We start from the raw sequence: 22,453 nt of genomic DNA, 5'->3' as shown, positions 1-22,453 counted from the left end.
TAAATCGGAAAAGGGGGGGGGGGCGAGCGAGTGCCCACCCCCTTCTGGTCCATACCAGGCCACATCCCCTTAACATGGGGGGGCCTGCATTCCCACCCCAAAGTACCTTGTTCCCATGTTGATGAGGACAAGGGCCTCTTCCCGACAACCCTGCTCGTTGGTTGTTGGGGTCTGCGGGCAGGGTTTATCGGAATCTGGAAGCCCCCCTTTAACAAGGGGGCACCTGGATACCGGCCGCCCCACCCTATGTGAATGAGTATGGGGTACATTGTACCCCATACTCATTCTTCTAAAAAAATACTAAACATTACACAGATTTTTAAAGTATTTTATTAAGGCAGCTCCGGCGTCTCTTCCGGTTTCTTCTCCCTCTGTTCTTCCGATGTTGAATCGACGAGATCTACCGATGTAATACTGGGTCTGCCGTGTGCAATGACTTATATTGGCATGGGGGGGCCACCCGCTGACATCATCTGGAGGTCCCGCCCCTTGTGACGCCACCGCCCGATGCATGATGGGGCAATGTCATAAGGAGGTGGGGCCTCCAGATGACGTCAGTGGTGGCCCTGCCCCATGCCAATATAAGTCATTGCACACGGTGGACTCAGCATTACACCAGGAGATCATGTCAAGTCAAGTCAACATCGGAGGAAGAACAGAGGAAGAAGACAGCGCATAGAGGAAAAGAACCGGAGAGGGAGAAGGAGTCGGCAGAAGACCTGGAGAGGGGAGAAGAAAATCGCAAGAGACGCCGGAGCTGCCTTAATAAAATATACTTTAAAAATCTGTGTACTGTATTTACATTTTTGACTTTTTTTTTTTTTTTTTTTGGTGAATGAGTAGGGGTACAATGTACCCCATACTCAGTCACTTAGGGTGGGGGGACCAGGATTTGGGGGCACCTTGTTAAAAGGGGCTTCCAAATTCCTTTAAGCCCCCGCCCGCTGACCCCGACAACCAATGGCCAGGGTTGTTGGGAAGAGGCCCTTGTCCTCAACGTGGGGACAAGGTGCTTTGGGGTAGGGGGGCGCAGGGCCCCCCCTGCACCAAAGCACCAACCCCCCCATGTTGCAGGCATGTGACCTAGTATGGTCCAGGAGGGGGGGGTGTGGCGCTCGTCCCCCCCTTTCCTGACCTACCGGGCTGCGTGCTTGGATAAGGCTCTGGTATGGATTTGGGGGGAACCCCACAAAGTTTTTTTCTTTTTCTTTTCGGCATGTTGAGTATTTTGCAGATCACGTTTGTTGCCACAATTTGGCCGGCTGTGAGCCCAAAGATCACGAGCATCTCATATTGCGTTTCAGCCTTGTATCTTACGCCTAGGAGATTTCTCCAATTTCTCATAATCTTTTGATTTTATGTACTGTAGATCAGTGGTCATCATCCCTGTCCTCAGGGTCCACCAACAGGCCAGGTTTTATGTATTACCCTGGGGAGATGCAGACTAGAATACTGCAATCACTGAGCAGCAAGGGATATCACCTGTAATGTATTTCAGTTAGTGGGCCTGTTACTGGGCCCTGAGGACAGGGTTGATGACCACTGCTGTAGATGATGATATATTTAAAGTCTATGCAATTTTATGTTGAGGAACATTATTCTGAAATGCGACAATTTTTAGGCACAACTTTTCACAGATTGGTGAATCTCTGCCCATCTTAAATTTTGAGACACCAAGACTAGTTCCCAATCAGATCTGATTTATTTTCAATTGACAATGCACAGGAGTGGGCTGATCCAAAGCCGCTATTCAGTCCAACAGTGGCTTTAGAATGTGCCAACTACTGTGCACTGTAAACCAAAAGTGAAGCGAAACTGATGGCGAACTAGTCTGAGTTTACTATTACGCTCCGACCACTCAGTACAAAGTCATTTCCCAAATATGGACATTGGGTAATGACATCAGCTGTATTACAGGCCGTTTACATTTTGCTTTAGGCCAGGTAATCTCCCGGCCTACAGCGAAATGAGGCGGGTATTGCAACCTGTACTGGATACTGGAAGCGGTCATATTATGTCAGCTTCCAGGCACAGGCACACCCTGCTCTGAGTGCTGGCATACCTCTGGACATCAGCTCAGATATGGTCTTAATTACTGCCAATTTCCTAAACTGAAAACTGGCAGTAATTTTTAAGAATTTAGTGGAAAGTACCTAAATTTGACACAAAAGTAAAAAAAAAAAAAAAAAAAAAAAAAAAAAAAAGTGTTTTTTTAATGTTTTGGATAAGACACAACCTAAAATGTGAAGGCTATTAGTGGCTTCTTTACATATAGAACACATGACACCAGAATGCTGAGCAGGCCTCCCCAGTTTGCTTCAGGTGTGTTCAGTTCATTTCAGATTGCCCAGAGCTCCATGTTATGCAAAATGCAACCAGGGATGTAATGACTGTAGTGTAACAAGCCCTGTCCAGACCTGGAGATGCCTACTCTTCTGTTTGGCAGTCAGCTTACTGTCTCTGAAGATTCCAAAGGTTTGCTGTACATCTGTACCCCTGGCTCATTCAAATGTATTCTTCTGTTGTACAGTAAAGGATGCTTATTAGAAGAATAAACTATTGGGCCTTATGCACACTGGATGTTTTTACAGCTGCTTCTAGTTGCGTCTGGTAATTTTTTCCCTGTCTCTTAACGACCCTCAATGTCCACGCACACATAGGCTTTTAGCAACATTTAGTGGCAGGAAAGAAGTCCCACTGCCAGTGCATTCAGGAAGAGCAGAGTTTGGGCAGAAAAAACACTTGACGCTACTAAACAATGGTGTTTGAGCATTAATTCATTTCAATGGCCAGAATAAGTTATTTATTCTGGCCAATGAAATGAATAAACGTCCAATAGCTTGATGCCTGCAAAAGCTCCTAAAAGCTTGCAAAAGCTTTAGACACTTCTACAAGCGTCAGGCAGTTTTATTTCTGCAAAAAAGCTGCTGGCTTCTAGGAGAGTTTAAAAAAAAAAAAACTAAAACACCCTGTGTGCATGAGGCCTAATTAGCAGAATAATCAAGAAATTGGGGATATATGAATGCAAATCTGGAAAAGGCATACCCTAGTAAGGCTTGGTAGATGGTGGTAAATGCAGGGCTACATATGTCACGGTAAGATGATGTAGGTAACTGAGTTAGGGCTAAATTTTCTAATATGAATACCTGTAAAAAATCTAAGATCCGGTAGGGAACAAGATATCAACGTTTGCCCTCTGTGGTCTTCTAATACCTCTGTTGTCAATGTAAGGCTGGCCATACATGCAATCTTTGTACACGCAGTTTTAAACCCAGGGCTCAATCAAATTCTTTAGGTAGGACACACAACTAGAGGTCGGCCGATATATCGGCCGATATTTGGCGTTTTTTACTTAATCGGCATCGGCCGATTGTGCTGATAAAAAAGGCCGATTATAACTTCAGCCGTGACTTGCAAATGACTTCTGTAATAGAAGTTAATGCAAGTTTCCCTAAGTTATCTGTGGAGAGGATTCTCCCCTCCTCTGGGCAGCCTGCCAAGTCTGATAAGAAGATACATTTGTATCTCTTTCAGGTTCTTTTTATCAATAGACTGAACTCTGTGTGGAGAAGTTTTCAGTTTAACCGTTTAAAGACTAAATCTTTTCTGACACTTGTTGCTTACAAGTAAAAATCCTGTATTTTCTGCTAGAAAATCACTTAGAACCCCCAAACATTATATATATTTTTTTAGCAGAGACCCTAGGGAATAAAATGGTGATTGTTGCAATATTTTATGTCACACGGTATTTGCGCAGCGGTCTTTCAAACGCAATTTAAAAAAAAAAAAATACAGTAATGAATTAAAAAAAAAAAATAAGCAGTAAAGTTAGCCCATTTTTTTTCGTCCAAAAGTTTTGATTACCTGTTTTTGTGTATTTATTATCTAAGATAGTTTTTTTTTTTTTTTTTTTTTAAGGTTTTTTCTTCTAAATTGTACATACAAGTGAACTGATTGAAGGTTTGTTTTGTTTAATGTTTAAATGAAAAAAAAATTCTGTATTACTTAAGGCTGCTTTCACACTGGAGCGGGCAGGCGTTGATGGTAAAACGCTGCTAGTTTTAGCGGCGCTTTACCGTCATTTTAGAGGCGCTATTCGGCTGCTAGCGGGGCGCTTATAACCCAGCTAGCGGCCGAGGAAGGGGTTAAATGCGCCCCTGAAGCGCCGCTGCCAAAACGCTTTGCAGGCGCTTCGGCAGCGGTGCGCATTCATTTCAATGGGCAGGAGTGGTGGAGGAGTGGTATACACCGCTCCAAAGATGCCGTTTGCAGGACTTTTTTTTACATCCTGCCAGCGCATCGCCTCAGTGTGAAAGCACTCGGGATCTCACACTGAGACTGCAGGGGAGCCGTTTTACAGGCACTTTACAGGTGCTATTTTTAGCCCAAAAGCGCCTGAAAAACGCCCCAGTGTGAAAGGGGTCTAACTGTTAGATTTTATGAGATGAAGGGAAAAAAGAAAGGAAAAAAAAAAATCGGCCAAATATATCGGCCCAAAAAAATCGGCATCACATATCGGCCATCGGCCACCGCGATTTCTAAATATCGGCATCGGCATCGGCCAGAGAAAAACCCATATCGGTCGACCTCTACACACAACCACCACTATCCAAGTGCAATATTTTGGTGACAAGCAGAACTACTGTCAGAAAAGTGGTTATGTCTGTCATCATGAGAAATGAGACCCCCATGTTCCAAATAGGTTGGTCTTGTATGGAACTTCAACGGAATAATGAATTGCGGTGTGCTGGCCATTCTCTTCAGTCAGTTATATATGGTACCATCATGAATTGAGCACCCTGCTCAAAAATTTCAACAAAAAAGTCAGTGTAGCACAGACTATTAATGCAATAAAAAGGCTTGCTTTTAACTTTTACCTTAAAGGGCAAGGAAATGTGATGAGCTAATTAAAACAGCCATAACCATCCAAAAATCAAAAAAGAAATTTAAATGTAAATCACATTTAAATTCTGGGAAATTCCAACTATGAATCTCCAAAACAATAGCATAACCCCTTGAAATAAGTTGGCAACTAAATTAAATTATATTCACAAGATAAAACATACAGGTTGTAAATCAGACATTGTGAAAAGGATATTTAAGTGCTATTTCTGTAGTAAGCAACTATTCACATACTGAAGGAGTAGGGCAAGAAAGGCTTTAAACGCTGCACTAAAAGAAAGGTTAAGGTCTGTGCTTAGTATTACACAAGAAATTCTATATTGAGTTGTTGAACAAAAAGCATCGGTGAGGCAGCAAGAGGGCAGCACCTACCCAAAGTTGGGTGGAAATAATGTGTCAGTGACATGGTGACAACTCACACCTGAAGGAATGTGGTTGTAGTGGGATAATAGTACCTGACCAAAGCTTCAGGAGTATTTGGGTGTCAGAGGTCACAGGTGGTTTTAATGTCATATAGAATTAGAGTATATACAGTCTGCAGATGAGAGAGAATAATGCAGTAAACAAACTGAGTAATGGGTGCTATTATTGCTGTGGAATTGTAATTCAGTTTTCTGTTTTGTAGAAGAAAAGAAAACAGAATTAGAAGCAAAAAGAAAAGCTGCTTTCTCAGAACTAAACGCAGCAAATAACTCAAACAAATTAATTGTGCTGTAAACTGGATTATTTTATTAAAGTGTAAGAAGGTATGGTAATTCAGTCAAGTAGCAGGCATTTAAAAATGAGTCAGGAACATAATCTGAAAGAAGATTTTAAATACGATTTAGATAATCTCAAATTAGTCGTACTTGCTTGGATTATGTCAGGCAAGACCAAGCAGCAATTTTCATCCAATTACTACAACTGCAGAAGAGAATATGAAGAACGGAATACTAAGAATTCAGAGAAGCAACATTTCTTCATTAGATTCACAATAACAATTTTTACAAGAACACAAAAAATAACAACAAAAACAAACAATCATGACAATATTACCAATAAAGTATTTAGAATGAAAACATTTTCCCATATACCCTCTGACTTATGTGTTTACTTGGGTTGGCATATGGCATGGAAATGATCTCTTTTTTCAGGTTACTTGGATAGGCTTCCAAGGCAGCACTGCCTGTAGGTCTCCCTGTTGGTATGTATCACTTGCCCATTCTATCAAAAAAACCATCAACCCCAAAACTAAAAAAAAAAAAAATGTTTTTCAAACTAAATTACGTGGTCGTGGGACGTTGTACCTAAATAAAATTGATGTCCTTTTTTTTCCCCACAAATAGAGCTTTGTTTTGGTGGCATTTGATTTTGATCACCTCTGTGGTTTTTATTTTTTGCGGTATAAACAAACCAAAAAAAAAGAGCGACAATTTTTAAAAAAATAAATAAATAATTTTTTTACTTTTTGCTATAATAAACATCCCCCCCCAAAAAAAAAAAAGATAAATAAAATTTCTTCCTCAGTTTAGGCCATTTTTTTTTTTTTTTTACTTTTTTTTTACTAAGTAATGGCGGTGATCTGTGATTTTTAGCAGGACTGCAACATTGTGGCAGACAAAACCGACACTTTTTTGGGACTAGTGACATTTATACAGCAATCAGTGCTATAAAAATGCACTGATTACTGCATAAATGACACTGGCAGTGAAGGGGTTAACACTAGTGGTGATCAAGGGGTTTAAATGAGTTCCCTGGGGGGGCTGGGCTGACTGGAGGAGGAGAGAAAGATCGCTGTTACTAATCACTAGGCACACACAATCTCACTCTACTCCCCTGACAGAACAGGTATCTGTTTGTTTACACAGTCAGTTCCCCGTTCTGCTGGTCTCTGGAGCGATCGCGAGTGGTCGGCGGACTTCAAGTCCGCCAGACTCGCTGGTTGGCTCCCCCGCTAGGGAATCAGTGCGCGCCCACAGATCACCGCGTACGTGCCCAATGTACGGTGATTTGCGCAGCTGAGCCAACCTGCCACAGTATAACTGCGGCGGCTGGTTGGCAAAAAGCAGAAGGTTTCTTTATTTTAATGCATTCTATGCACTAAGATAAAAAAGAAAAAACTTCTGTGTGCAGCAGCCCAACTCAGCCCCCTAATACTTACCTGAGGTCTCTCTAGCTCCAGCGATGTTGTAGGAATGTCTCGGCTGCCCAGGACTACCCTCCTCATTGGCTGAGACATTGGCTCTGGCTGCTGTCAAAGTTAGTCAGCCAATGAGAATAGAAAGGAGGCAGGGCCACAGCTCCATGTCTGAATGGACACAGGGAGCTGTGACTCGGCTCAGGTGCCCCCATAGCAAACTGGTTGCTGTGGGGTCACCCAACAGGAGGGGGGGCCAGGAGCTCCAGCCAGGGACTTAAGAGGAGGATCTGGGCTGCTCTGTGCAAATCCATTACACAGAGGTGGTGAGTATAACATGTTTGTTAGTTTTTAAAAACAGAGACTGTACAATTACTTTAAGGAGGAGATGTATGGACGTTTGTGTACTAGTGTCCCCTGAAGATATGCATTCACATGAAATGCGTTGGGGCAAGGTGCTACACGCCACCACTTCCAAGCTTGGAACCGGCAGCTCTCTTTGTAAGTGCACGGTTGTATTTGGCATGACAATCGTTATACTGGCATTTGGATGAAGCCTTTTAATTATCTTATGTGGAATCTAGACTTTGTAATAAATATACTACACTGTCTGTGGTCCCGTGCTTGTGGCTCCGTGTGACATAGTGAAAAAAATATATATATATTTTTTTTTTTTCCCCACAACGACAAAAAGGTAATAATCTGATACAAAAGTTTAACATTCATACAATGTACATTGATCACCCAGAAAGCATTGTTTTTTTTTTCTCAACAAAGATAGTTATATTGCAGCTACTATAGAGTGACCAAGGGGAGGAATTAAAAAAAAAAAAAAAAAAATGGGGCGGGGGGGGGGCTTGGGTGTTATCCAGGAACAGCCAGGAATCCAACAATGGCAGCCAGGTAAGTATCAACTGCTCACATTGCAGATGCGCACAGTTTTAAAGAGGTTTTAAACCCAAAAGAAAACATTATATTGCAGCTTACCAATTCTTAGATGTGATGGCTGCATTCATTTTCTCTTAAACCCCATACACACTATTAGATTTTCTGCAGATTTTTGTCTTCAGATTTACCAAAACCATGTAGTGCAAGGGCCTGTCTGATTGCATATAAATTGAAACTCTAAAGGTTTGACCTCATATTATACGGTTTTGATAAATCTGAAGACAAAAATCTGCAGAAAATCTAATAGTGTGTATGGGGCTGGCTCGCTCTTTCTTCTATTTTCATCTGGTGATCCCCAGCCAGTAAGTCTGTTCCCATTTAACACTGGCAGGGGTGCTTACAATAATCAGCTTTTATTAGATTTGCACGATTAAATCGTTAGGAATCAAGATCACAAATTTATCCCCCTTTGCGATCTTAACAAAGCACTTTCCCAATTCTTTCTATACAGAGAATTCTCTGCTCAAACCGACAGTGGGCAAAAAAAAAAAAAAAAAAAAAAAAAAAAACACCACAGGCAGTCTGCCAAGTATTCCTCAGCCTTGAGCTAACTATAAACATTGTAACAATTTGTTCTTTAGATCAAAGGAATGAACTTGGTCTGTAAATGAGGGAGGTTTAACCATTTAAAGACTAAACCTTTTTCTGACACTTGTTGGTTTCATGTTAAAATCATTATTTTTTGCTAGAAAATTACTTAGAACCCCCAAGCAAAGACCCTAGCGAATAAAATGGCGGTTGTTACAATATTTTATGTCAGAATGTATTTGCGCTGCAGTCTTTCAAATGCAATTTTTTTGGAAAAAAATACACTTTAACCACTCCAGCCCCAGAAGATTTTACCCCCTTCCTGACTAGAGCATTTTTTGCAGTACGGCACTGCATGGCTTTAACTGACATTTGCGCAGTCTTGTGACACTGTACCCAAACAAAATTGACATCCTTTTATTCTCACAAATAGAGCTTTCTTTTGGTGGTATTTAATCACCTCTGCGTTTTTTATTTTTTGCGCTAGAAACAAAAAAGAGGGACAATGTTGGGAAAAAAAAAAAAAAAATAATAATATTTTTCACTTTTTGCTATAATAAATATCCCCCAAAAAAATATATAGAAAAAATCTTTTTTTCCTCAGTTTAGGCCGATATGTATTTCTTCTACATATTTTTGGTAAAAAAAAAAAAAAAAAAAACACACAATAAGCGTATATTGATTGGTTTGCGCAAAAGTTTTAGCGTCTACAAAATAAGGGATAGTTTTATGGCATTTTATTATTATTATTCATGGCGGATACATTTTTGGGACCATTGGCATTTATACAGCGATCAGTGCTATAAAAATGTATTGATTACTTTAAAAAATGTCACTGTCAGGGAAGGGGTTAACACTAGGGGGCGATCAAGGGGTTAATTGTGTTTCCTAGTGTGTGTTCTAACTGAAGGGGAGAGGGGACTGTGTAGGGGAGATGACAGATCGCTGTTCATACTCTGTATGAACAGACGATCTGTCTCTTCTCCCCTCAGAGAACCAGAACCTGTGTGTTTACACACACAGATCCCAGTTCTCCGTGTGCCCTGAGCGATCGCGGGAGCCCGGCGGTGATCGCAAATGCCAGGCACTTGCATCGGCTCTGTGGCCACAGGGCGAAGCGACGTTACATAACGTAATTTCGCCCAGCCGTGCCATTCTGCCGCAGTACAACAGCGGCTGGTCGGCAAGTGATTAATGGCTATAGCAGGCACGCCATCGGCGGCGCGTCGCTGGACCCGATGTGTGTGGCCGGCCACCCGCAATCGTTCCACAGAGAGCCAGAACGGGGATCTGTCAATGTAAATAAACACATCACCCGTTTTGTCAGGGGGGTAGAGAGAGATTGTCTGTTCCTAGTGATCAGGAACATCAATCTTTCTCTACTCCCAGTCAGTCCACCCACAGTTAAAAACACCTCCCTAGGGAACACGTAACCCCTTGATCACCCCCTAGTGTTAACCCCTTCTCTGCCAGTGACATTTATACTAGGGTTGTCCCGATACCGATACTAGTATCGGCACCGATACCGAGCATTTGCCCAAGTACTTGTACTCGGGCAAATGCTCCCGATGCTTCACCCAATACCTGGAAGTCAGCTGTGATCGGCGCGTGGGGGAGTTACAAGATTCTCCCCAGCGGCTTTCAGCGGCTTTAGTGACATACAGCGGTGATCGGTCACCGCTGACTGTCACTGCATCCTCCTCCATGCCCCCTCCGTTCCTCTGTCCCCCTCCGCTGTCCCCCTCCATTCTGCCTTCCCTCTCTCTTCCTCTGTCCCCCTCCGTTCTGCCGTCCCTCTCTCTTCCTCTGTCCCCCTCCGTTCTGCCGTCCCTCTCTCTTCCTCTGTCCCCACTCCGTTCTGCCGTCCCTCTCTCTTCCTCTGTCCCCCCTCCGTTCTGCCGTCCCTCTCTCTTCCTCTGTCCCCCCTCCGTTCTGCCGTCCCTCTCTCTTCCTCTGTCCCCCCTCCGTTCTGCCGTCCCTCTCTCTTCCTCTGTCCCCCCTCCGTTCTGCCGTCCCTCTCTCTTCCTCTGTCCCCCCTCCGTTCTGCCGTCCCTCTCTCTTCCTCTGTCCCCCTCCGTTCTGCCGTCCCTCTCTCTTCCTCTGTCCCCCTCCGTTCTGCCGTCCCTCTCTCTTCCTCTGTCCCCCTCCGTTCTGCCGTCCCTCTCTCTTCCTCTGTCCCCCTCCGTTCTGCCGTCCCTCTCTCTTCCTCTGTCCCCCCTCCGTTCTGCCGTCCCTCTCTCTTCCTCTGTCCCCCCTCCGTTCTGCCGTCCCTCTCTCTTCCTCTGTCCCCCCTCCGTTCCGCCGCCCCCCTCCGTTCCGCCGCCCCCCTCTCTTCCTCTGTCCCCCTCCATTCTGCTGTCCCTCTCCGCTGTTTGAATGGACAGAGTCAGCTGACTCTGTCCATTCACATAACTGAAACATTGTAATCTCTTGTGATTACGATGTGTCAGTTTATGAATGGAGAGGAGCCGCTGTCTCCTCTCCATTCATTCTCAGTGCAGCTGAGGCTGCAGAGAAAGGGACTGGGGAATCTCTATCCTCTGTCTCTTTCTCTGTCTCAAGGGGGAGTAATCAGTGCCTATTTTTAGCTCCGATCACTGTAATAATGTCACTGATCCCAAAAAAAGGAGTCAAAAGTGTCCCGATTTGTCCGCCACAATGTCTCAGTCCCGCTAAAAATTGCTGGGAAGGAAGGAAGGAAGGAAGGAAGGAAGGAAGGAAGGAAGGAAGGAAGGAAGGAAGGAAGGAAGGAAGGAAGGAAGGAAGGAAGGAAGGAAGGAAGGAAGGAAGGAAGGAAGGAAGGAAAAAAGGAAAGAAAAAAGGAAAGAAAAAAAGGAAAGAAAAAAAGGAAAGAAAGAAGGAAAGAAAGAAGGAAAGAAAGAATTTTAATACTAATAAAATGCCATAAATATATCCCCTATTTTGTAGACGTTACAACTTTTGCATAAACCAATCAATATACGCTTACTGCGAGATTTTTTTTTTTACCAAAAATTTGTAGAATACATATTGGCCTAAACTGATGACTAAATTTGTTTTTTATTTTTTTGTCGCAACGTAAAAAAATGGCCTGGTCATTAAGGGGGTAAATCCTTCCGGGGCTGAAGTGACAAAAAAAAAAAAAAAAAAAAAAAAACACCACTATACATTTCCATCAGACTGATGTAAGTAGTCTTATCAATGTGCTATTATGTTTTATAAAACATAAATTGTATGCATGTATGAATTTTAATTGCATATGCACATGGGGAAAGCCATATTTGTTCAATAATAGTCATTCTTTGCTGTTCTTCCATACAATACAGATCTATTTGCTGATACACTGAAAGGAAATCACCCCCTTACCTGATCCAGGGTAACAAACTGTAATAAGCTTAGAGAACTATGCGAGTAGAAATGTACTATATTTAAGATCGGGGTATCTGAGTAATTAGAAATCATTTATCAGGTTTATCCATCTTGTCAACTGCATAGGGTTATAAACTAATCCCATAAATCTGTATCAATCACTAAAAGCTTTTCCACCCTTATGTTAATGAAGGGGTTGTGGGGTTTTCCCAAAGGAGGGCATGATTTGTCTTGCAGCAGAGAGGAAGGTGTATTTTCTAGAAACCTATAGAGCCCAAGAGAATAGATAATAGAGCTACTGTATATCAGGGGATGGAACTACAGGCTCACCATAGGTTTTGATGTATATTTCAAAATTAATTTGCCAAAAAGGAAATAAACCTGTGGCAGTCCTACCATATATGGAGATAAGCTTCCCTTGCTCCACCACTTTGAAAAATACCCCCTAGCATTTCTAGCCGTGACTATCTTGAATAAGGGCATATTCATGTAGCATTTACTTCCTGTAATCCATCTGCCCTTAGCTCAGGCATGCAGACAGGAGGGTGTGCTTAGCTGAGAAAGCCCTCTTCCCATTCTCCAGATGAAAACAAAATGCCCAAAACAAATTTGGGGCCAATTACACTTCCCTCTGATGGTATGGCAGGATGGATAAGATTTTGCCAGCATTTCTCGGGATTAGGACTCCTTGCTGGATTATAAGGATGAAGGAAGGAATATTTTGCACTCTACTTATTCCTTTTTACCACATCTTTCCCTGTGCTTGTACACACTGTACCAGAATGACAGCTCCATTCAACCAAGGGGAGCTTGTCATTTATACAGCAAAATTCATCTAGCAGCTCAAGGAGAGCAGATCGGTGGAAAGCAGCACCGCCAAAATCAACTTTTGCAAATGACTGCAGATGCCTATATTTCTGGAACTATTGATTGACTCGATTTGCAGATTTTTATGACGGAAGCAACAGATTTGCCTTGAGCTAAACCACTTGCTGCTACTATAAATTGTCAAATTATTAAAAGTTACACTGAAATCTTTGTATTTTAAACTGTATGTTTAGACAAACCCTTTTTGTAGTTTTTGGATAGAGTGGGAAAAGATTTAAATTCCAGTTGCATTTTTAATCCTATCTGGGGCTCGGTTATGCTGAGTACACACCAAGTCTAGGTTCACATTTATGCAGCTGTGCTTGATGCGTTTTGCAGGAACGTTTTGCAGTGCGTTTCGCATTTTTAAACCGGCAATTTTTATGCGTTTTGAATGCAGTTTGCTTTTCTTCTCTTTAACCGTTTCCGGACCAGCCGCCGCAGTTATACTGCGGCAGGATGGCTCCTCTGGGCGAAACCTCATAACTGTACGTGGGCTCGCGGGGTCCGGATAGCAGGATCGCGCGATGACCCCTGGCCACGAGCGATTGCGAAGAGGAGAGACAGAACAGGGAAGAGTGTGTAAACACACTCTTCCCTGTTCTGACAGATCGTGTGTTCTTATTAACTAGGAACCATGATCTGTTACTTCCTGTAGTTAGCCCCTCCCCCTTCAGTTAGAATCACCTCCAAGGGAACATAGTTGACCCCTTCACCACCCCCTAGTGTTAACCCTTTCACTGCTAGTGACATTTTTACAGTAATCAATGCATTTTTAATCGCACTGATCACTGTATTAATGCCAATGGTTCCAAAAAAATGTGTCAAAATTGTCCGATGCGTCCGCCATAATGTCGCAGTCACAATAAAAAAAACCCGCAGATCGCCACCATTACTAGTAAAAAAAATAATAATAATAATATTAATAAAAATGCTATAAATCTATCCTTTATTTTGTAGACGCTATGACTTTTGCCCAACCCAATCAATATACGCTTATTGCGATTTTTTTTTTACCAAAAATATGTAGAATACATATCGGCCTAAACTGAGGAAAAAAATTGTTTTTTTTATATATTTTTGGGGTATATTTATTAGAGCAAAAAGTAAAAAATAATGTGTTTTTTTTTTTCAAAATTGTCGCTTTTTTTTTTGTTTATAGCGCAAAATATAAAAACCGCAGAGGCCATCAAATACCACCAAAAGAATGCTCTATTTGTGGGGAAAAAAAGGACGTCAATTTTGTTTGGGTACAACATTGCACGACCGTGCAATTGTCAGTTATAGCGACGCAGTGCTGAATTGCAAAAAGTGCTCTGGTCAGGAAGGGAGTAAATTCTTCCGGGGCTGAAGCGGTTAAACACATTGCATATAAATGGTTGCTAAGGAGGGGGCCGGGAAGCCGACAGCTGCATTCTTAAAAAAAAAAAAAAAAAAAAAAAAGCGCCACCACCACCCCCCCCCCCCTTCCCCCTGAACCATACCAGGCTGCATGCCCATACTCAGCGTGCCCGCCCCCCCACCCCAAAGCACCTTACCCCCATGTTGATGAAGGGCCACTTCCCAACAACCCTGGCCGGTGGTTGTCGGGGTCTGTGGGTGGGGGGGCTTATCGGAATCTGGAAGCCCCATTAACAAGGGTCCCCCTCCCCCTACGTGAATGGGTAGGGGTAAAAAAAAAATTAAAAAAAAAAAAAAAACTGTGACATGTTAAACTACAAGTTCCTTATTAAATAAGAAGCCTGGAGCCATCATCTCCCGTAGCCGTCATCTTCTTGTGCTGTCTTCTCCCACGGAGCCGCCTTCTTCTGTCACAAGGAGCAGGCCCTCCAGGCGTGGTCATTGGATGGCCATGCCCCATGCCTATTGAAAAACCCCTTTCACACTGGAGGCATTTTTCAGGCAATTTAGCGCTAAAACTAGCGCCTGAAAGATGCGTCATCTGCAATCCCAGTGTGAAAGCCCAAGTACTTTCATACAGGGGCGCTGCGCTGGCAGGACGCCAAAAAATGTCCTGCAAGCAGCAGGTGCTTTAGGAGCGGTGTTTACACCGCTCCTAAAGCCGCCAAAGTGCCGCAACAGCTTTTAACCTTTTATTCGGCCGCTAGTGGGGGTTAAAAGCGCCTCACTAGCGGCCGACAAAGGGCCCCTAAAACGACGGTAAAGCGCCGCTAAAATTAGCAGCATTTTACCGCCGCCCCCACGCTGTTGGTGTGAAAGAGCTCTAAGAGGTGCCGGACAGTGGGGACATCCCAAACACAACACTTGCATTTCTAGTGCAGTTCCATTGAAGTCTATTACCCACAAATCGCGGGAAAAAAAGTCCCTGACCCTTTCCAAAAATGCACAGGTGTGAATTTGTACCATAGGAAACCATGTTAAATGGACTGTAGAGCGTTTCTGCAAAACACACTAAAAAACGCATAGGTGTGAACCTAGAGTAAGATTTTTTTTTTTTTGTACAACCCAGATGGCTGAGAAAAAAAAAAAAAATAATAATAAACGGAGGAGGTCACCGTACTAAGATATCCCCCACTGTGAAGTTGGGGGACTACGATTGGCTGTGAATGCAGATTGGATGCTGGTTTTCCAGCTTGCTCGTTTGATGAAAGCTGGTCTCAGGACTGGATAGGGAGCTGTACACACGGGCCAAAAGTTGTCCGGTTCCTGCCAAACCAACTGTTTATGGCTGATTTTTCGGACCCTGGGTGTCCAGCCTTAGGCAGATTTTTGGTTTTAGTCAGACAGGAAGTGAGGGAAAGTTTAAAAGCTTTGGGCTAATATTCATGGAACCAGTTTGTTGACAGGTGCATTTAAACTGTTGTTTACCTCCTGACCTGCATTCTGTTTTTGTTTCAACATATACTTTAGTATAGTATAGTAGTAGTATACATATAAGATCATTTCTTTTGAGTAGATCTGTGTATGTCTGTCTGTCTCTTTACTGGGGCTCGGCACAGTACTTATCAAAAGGAAAATATTTTAAAACTGGAGTAGTATTCAACCCATCATCACTGGGTTTATTTTTTGCTAAACAAAAAAAGCCCAAACATTTTCAAAAACAAAACCAAAAATTTTTTTCTTAGTTTCTGTTAAAATTTTGCAAACAGGTAATTTTTCTCATTCACTGATGTGCTCTGATGGGCACCGACAGGCGGCACTGGTGGACGGCAGTGATGACCACTAATAGGCAGCAACGAAGGGGAGACACTGATTGGTGACACTGTTGGGGCTGCACTGATGATCAGTGCCCTGATTATCAGTGTAGATATCCCCTTTCACACTTGCCAGTTACCGGATCTGACTCTCCTCATGCTGTGACAGCGTTAGGAAAGGAATGACGAAGGAATGACGATAACCAGCAAGTGTGTTTACTGATCAGCTGTGATTGGACACAGCTGACCACGTGGTAAAGGGCCGCTGTGATTGGCCCTTAAGGCTCAGTTCACACTGCCGTGACCTGAAAGTCATGCGACTTTGCTAAGCGATTTGCTGGCGACTTGAGTACTGTTTTGATGGGACTTAATGCTACTTTAGAAGTGACTTTCGGAAATTCCTGTGTGATCTTCCTGTAATGTCGGATCCAAATCACATCAATATAGAAGAGGATCCGACTTGGAAACGACTTCCATTAAAGTCTATTGGCACAAGTCTGATAGAAGTCGCCTGGAAGTAATACAGGAACATTTTCTCAGAGCGACTTCAGTAGTGCTAAGAAAGCCCTCATTGACTAACATAGGATTTCATAGGTCATGTGACTTGGGGTCTCACAAGTCGGATCCCAAGTCGCTGCAGTGTTAACCGGGCCTTACCCCGACCTGTGATCAGCTATGTCCAAACACAGAGCGTGCTGCAGCGTGCACGCAGGGAAAGTGGTTCTGGGAGGATGTCAATAGACGTCAGAAAACAATGCCTGATGCTTGTAAAAGTCTCTAAAGCTTTTACAAGCTTCTAGGAGATTTTACAGGCATCAAGCTTTCGGGCGTTAATTCATTTACCGTAATTAGCCAGAATAAATCATTGCTTAATCTCTTAGACCTGTTTAGCAGCATCAAGCATTTTTTCTACCCAAACTTTGCTGCTCCTGGATGCACTGGCAGTGGGGTTTTTTTTCTTGCCTCTAAACGCTGCTAAAAGCCAATGTGTGCATGGACACATAGGCTAACATGGAGAGGCATTCAGAGCCAGGAAAAAAAAAAAAAAAAAAAAAAAAAAAACACACCAGATGCCCCTAGAAGCAGCTGTAAAAAAAGTCCATCATGAGGCCTAAAAAATGAAAAGCATTTGATCACACTGATCTTGGTGTGATCAAATACTTTGAAGGGCAGAGGAGGGATCTGGGGTATTATTGACCCCAAATCTCTCCATAATAAATCCCTGTCACGGCCTACTGCTATCACAAGGGACGTTTCCATTCGTGACAGCAATAAAAGTGGAAAAAATAAATAAAAATGTAAGCACCCCTGTGTTCGCTGGCAAAAGCAAACTCACACATCCGTTCCACGCAGACAGCGATTGCCCCACACATGTGAGGTATCACCATGAACGTCCAGATCATGGGCAATAATTCTAGTACCAGACCTCCTGTGTAAATCTAAATTGGTGACCTGTAAAGGCTTTTAAAGCATTGCCTATGAATAGTAAAATTTGCGTTGTTTGTTGCCGTTGCATGGGCATGCACAGTTTTAAAGCATGACAGGTTTGGTATCTATTTACTTTAAAATTGCAACACCCTCCAATTTATTCTCTAGAGCCACTGCTTAAAAAAAAAAAATATATATAATGTTTGGGGGTTGTAAGTTTCTAGCGAAAAATAACATTAAAACAGCCCTCAAATTCCACTCGCATTATGCAAGTGGATTTTAAAGGGTTGGCAAGCTATGGCTGCCTGGGAGCGGGAGGGGGTAAGGGGGTAAGCACCAGGGTTGTATGGGAGCCTCGATCATGGAGGGGGAGAGAGAAGAGCAGGTGGCCAGATGACGAGTGCCGAGTAACATCACAGCTTTCATTTCAATTGCTGTATGTTCCCCGCACTCGCTGTCATATACAGCCCCTCCTCTTTGTCCGAGACTTAGATAGACAGAATACCTGTCCAATCCCGAGAGGTGTGAAGTCTATTAAAGATCCCCAGCCAGGGGGCATGGCTGTATGTGACAGTGCATGGTGGGAACACAGTAATTAAAATGAAAGCTGTGATTAAGGATGAGCTCCGGCGTGTTTGCACACTCCACGTGCCGAGCCTGCCAGGAAGTCGGAACGGCGCTAATCACAGGCAGTGAGACATTTCCCGATCTCTGCAGCCGCACATCGGGAAAATGTCTCACTGCTTGTGATTAGCGCAGCGCCGTGCCGACTTCCTGGCGGGCTCTGCACGTGGAGTGTGCAAACACGCTGGAGCTCATCCTTAGCTGTGATGTTGCTCGGCACTCATCATCTGGCTGGCAATTCCTCTCCCCCTGCACAGGTAGGCTGCATGGATAAAGTTGTTGTTAATGTTTATTTTTATAACTTAATTCTTCATAAAACATTTAAGTGTCATTTCATGAGATAATTAGGGCATGTTTCAGAGAGGAATTAGGGGCAGGGTAGGGGTTGGGTGGGGCAACTGGTGGCAAGTAACCCTTGAGGCCTGGCTAGTAGCTCAGGACTTAACATTTTTAGCCCTGATTAAGAGTTTTAAGTTCTTTTCGTTTTTAAAAGCCCCAGACTTTCTTAAAAGCATGTCTGCCTAATAAACAATAACCCTGCATATTTTCTATCCCGTGGGAAAAAAAACCCAAAAAGCATAATGCATCCACACGCCTCTTTACGAACCGTCCAATGCACCTCACATGCTTTCCTGCTGACCTCCACTGCACCCTGTGTGCTTTTTTGTGGGCCCATTAAGTATCATGCACACTTTTCCCAAAATCCATGGCCCGCCCTCAACAATCCCCCAAGATCCATGGCGCACTTCTCTAATAATGCACTCCAAAGACATGCTGGTAGGTTAATTGGATCCTGTCTAAATTGTCCCTAGTATGTATGAATGTGAGTTAGGGACCTTAGATTGTAAGCTCCTTGAGGGTAGGGACTGATGTGAATGTACAATGTATATGTTAAGCGCTGCGTAAATTGACGGCGCTATAGAAGTACCTGAAATAAATAATGATGCCGAAATGCACCTGCACACGTCTTCGACTCCTTTTGGCCCACCTCCCACAACACCACCACACCCTGCACTCTTGTCCCGAGAGCTTCTCCAATGACCCCCCAGCAAATCACGTGCTTCTCTGACAACCCCCTCACACACCCTGTGCGCTTCTCTGGCTATCGTTTTCCTGACAACCCATGCTGCACCCTGCGTTTCTCCGCTGACCCATGGCGCACCCCAGTGCACTTCTACGTTGATGCACCCCAAAAGTGCTTATCCAATGAACCCAAAATGCGCCTGTGCACTTCAGTGACTCTTGGTACAGCCCACTCCCATGACAACCCGCGTACTTCAATGACCCCAATCACAGCCCACCCACTTCTCTGACAATTTATGGTGCAAACTATGTTTTCCCCAACAACCCTGGATGTTCCACACTGCTATACAATCCATTCCTCTGAATGATGAACTCTGTACACTGCTGGACAATCCCACCAGTAGGAGTTTTATTCATATTTCAGGATTTCATACTAATACAATTTTGCTCCAGGAAATAGAAAACCTTCCCCAGATCACAAACACCAATCAATGACTAGTAGTAAATGTGACAACATTGTGCTGTTGTCCTGAAATACGTAGTAACAGGAGAGGTACAGAAGATGACATACAAGTCTATAGCAGACAGCTCTCCTCTCCGTCACTGGACCACCTCCGGGGAGAAGCTCAGTGTACAGACACACAACACTCACCTACCTGCCCTCTCCAGCCGTCCAGGAAGTGCTGTGTCCGGACCTCTCCGACTAGTCCCCTTCCAGATATAGGAAGTGAACAGACAGCTCTCCCTTCCCTCCTACAGCCGAAGACACTGACTACACAGCCTGAGCAGACGCCGTACACACAGGAAGATCACAGGACCACAACACCCACAATCCTTCACTGCAGCAGCAGGAAAACTTTATTGACCATGAACAAACGGGAACCTTCAGTCAAGATGAGCTTCAGAATCTGTTTATGGTTGCAGAACTAAAGCATAGCTCCCAACTGTCCCTGATTTCGAGGGACTATCCCTCATTCGAAACAATGTCCCTCATTCCTCATTTGTCCCTCATTTTGGTCTGATCTATATAGTTGTATATAAAATGCATTATTTACATATCTCTCAACTGTCCCTGATTTCGAAGGACTGTCCCTGATTTGGAGCAATGTCCCTCTGTCCCTCATTCCACCTCATTTGTCCCTCATTTTGGTCTGATCTATATAGTTGTATATAAAATGCACTTTTTATCTATCAAAAAGTGTTTCCCAGTGCTAACCCTTTCATCCAAATTCTAAATTGTGGCAATTTGTTAATTTTAAAAACCAGTATAAATGAATATTAGTGGTAAAACAAGCAGTTGTGGATTTTATTAACCTGGTTATGTCACCTTTAAGACCCCTTTCACACTGGGTCATTTTGAGGGCGCTATTGTGCTAAAAATAGCGCCTGCAAATCGGCCTGAAACAGCTGCTGCTGTGTCTCCAGTGTAAAAGCCTCGGCGCTTTCACACTGGAGCGGTGCCCTAGCAGGACGCTGAAAAAAGTCCTGCTAGCAGCATCTTTGGAGCGGTGTATACACCGCTCCTTCACCGCTCCTGCCCATTGAAATCAATGGGGCACCGCGGCTATACCGCTGGCAAAGCGCCTCTGCAGAGGAGCTTGGCGGTGGTTTTCAACCCTTTCTCGGCTGCTTGGCGGCCGGATACCGCCGCTAAAACGACAGTAAAGTGCCGCTAAAAATAGCAGCGCTTTACCGCCGATGCACCTCCCGTCCCAGTGTGAAAGGGGCCTAACCGCATGCCGACCAGCAGCCGCAGTTGTACTGCGGCAACATGGCTCAGCTGTGCGAATCACCGTCATGTTACGTCGGTAACATAGACGGCCACTAGGGGGCGCTTGCGCCCCCCCTGCTCACCCACGGAGCAGATGCGAGTGCCTGGCAGTCGCGATCACTGCCGGGCTCCCGCGATCACCCGGGATCTGTGTGTGTAAACACACAGTTTCCAGTTCTCTGAGGGGAGAACAGGCAGATCGTCTGTTCATACAGAGATGACAGCAATCTGTCATCTCCCCTGCACAGTCCCCTCCCCCCTTCAGTTAAAACACACAATAGGACACACTTAACCCCTTCACTGCCCCCTAGTGGTTAACCCCTTCACTGCCAGTGACATTTTTACAGTAGTCAATGCAATTTTATAGCACTGATCGCTGTAAAAATGGCAATGGTGTCAAAATTGTCCGACGTGTCCGCTATAATGTCGCAGTCCTGATAAAAATCACAGATCGCTGCCATTACTAGTAAAAAAAAATAATAATAATGCTATAAATCTATCCCCTATTTTGTAGACGCTATAACTTTTGCGCAAACCAATGAATATACGCTTATTGCGATTTTTTTTTTTTACCAAAAATATGTCAAAGCATACATATCGGCCTAAAAAATAAGTTTTTTCCCCATTTCGTCTTTCAGGACAGCACCATAGAGAGACCTTGGCTCCTCCCATCTCAGGAAACACCGCCTTAAACTTCAGAATTTAAGCCCCACCGTTCCTCCAGCCCCTCAGTTCTGGTGTTTCCTCCGGTGGGGAGACACCGCTATGGAGCCAGGGGCTTTATCAGCCAGAGAGGCTGAGCTGTCCTGAGTGAGGGGGGGGGCAAGGTCTCTCTCTCTCACAGTTTTACAGTACCTGCAGTCTGGGAGGCTAGGGAGCCTGGGTACCTCAGACAGGCTGCTTATTGCGCTCCTCCAGCTTCTCTTGGTGAAGCAGTAAAGCTGGAGGGAGCCGCTTTCTTTTGTCCAGGGGTGGCAGGGACGGAGGCTTGTGACCGCCCTGCACTGTGCAGCCAGCATGGGAGCTCTGAGCGCTGGGTCGGAGGGCGGGTGACATCAGTTCCGGCGGGAGGTCAGCACTTCCGTCCGACCCGCGGCTTCCGGTTCCGGTCGTGTGTGTTTGAAAGCGGCCTGTGCGCTCGGCTGGTGCTGCCTCATCTTGCTGGGGGACAGCACACAGAGGCTTAGGTAACCACACTGATCCTCAGCGGGAGATGTCGGAAGCAGAGGCTTCTCGAAAGGCTCCTGGAGAAGCCTGCACCAGCCACCCAAAGGTAAGAGGAACCCTGGGGTGGTGTTTCCCTACCTTTTCCTGTTAGCTCCACAGGTGTGTTCCCCCCTTGGTGGTGGGAGGGGGGGGTAGCTGGGACCCTGGTGGTGGTCGGTCCTGGGTAGAGCACCCCCGGTGGCCCTCTGTGCAAGTGCTGGTGGAGGGGCTTGCTGACTGTCCTTCTTTTTTTCTAATTTCAGAGCAAGTCTGCGGAAAAAGTAAAGTCACCCCATAGTTCCAAGAAAAAATGCCCTTCATGCAGAGCCACGATGGGGGAGTCTTGGTCCAAGCCGCTCTGTAGGGAGTGCATAGAGGGGTTAGTGAGGGAACAGTCAGCAGAACAGTGTATGGAACTAGCAGCGTCGGTCAAGGAACTCTCTGGCACGGTGCAGTCCTTTAAGACACTTTTTTCAAGTTTTCAGTGGCCACATCCCCAGGTTAACCCTCCACCGGCACAACAGAGTATTGCATCAA

At 44.4% G+C, this 22,453-nt stretch overlaps 1 protein-coding gene across 3 annotated transcripts in view; it reads right to left on the bottom strand.

The window, feature by feature from the left end:
- The window catches only part of MICU1 (mitochondrial calcium uptake 1), a 524,563-nt gene extending 504,783 nt beyond the window's left edge, over positions 1–19,780 (bottom strand). Inside the window, exon 1 of one of the 3 annotated variants that reach the window (XM_073596557.1) lies at positions 19,592–19,780. The gene's annotated coding sequence lies outside the window, so the exon portion shown is untranslated. The remainder of the gene's footprint in view (positions 1–19,591) is intronic. The other 2 variants (XM_073596558.1, XM_073596556.1) reach the window with 2 other exon arrangements.
- Between the last annotated feature and the right edge of the window lie 2,673 nt (positions 19,781–22,453).

This window comes from Aquarana catesbeiana, linkage group LG08, assembly GCF_042186555.1.
Source record: "Aquarana catesbeiana isolate 2022-GZ linkage group LG08, ASM4218655v1, whole genome shotgun sequence".
NCBI lineage: Eukaryota > Metazoa > Chordata > Amphibia > Anura > Ranidae > Aquarana > Aquarana catesbeiana.
The sequence above is the reverse complement of the archived record's forward strand: the minus strand, read 5'-3'. Positions and strand labels throughout refer to the sequence as shown.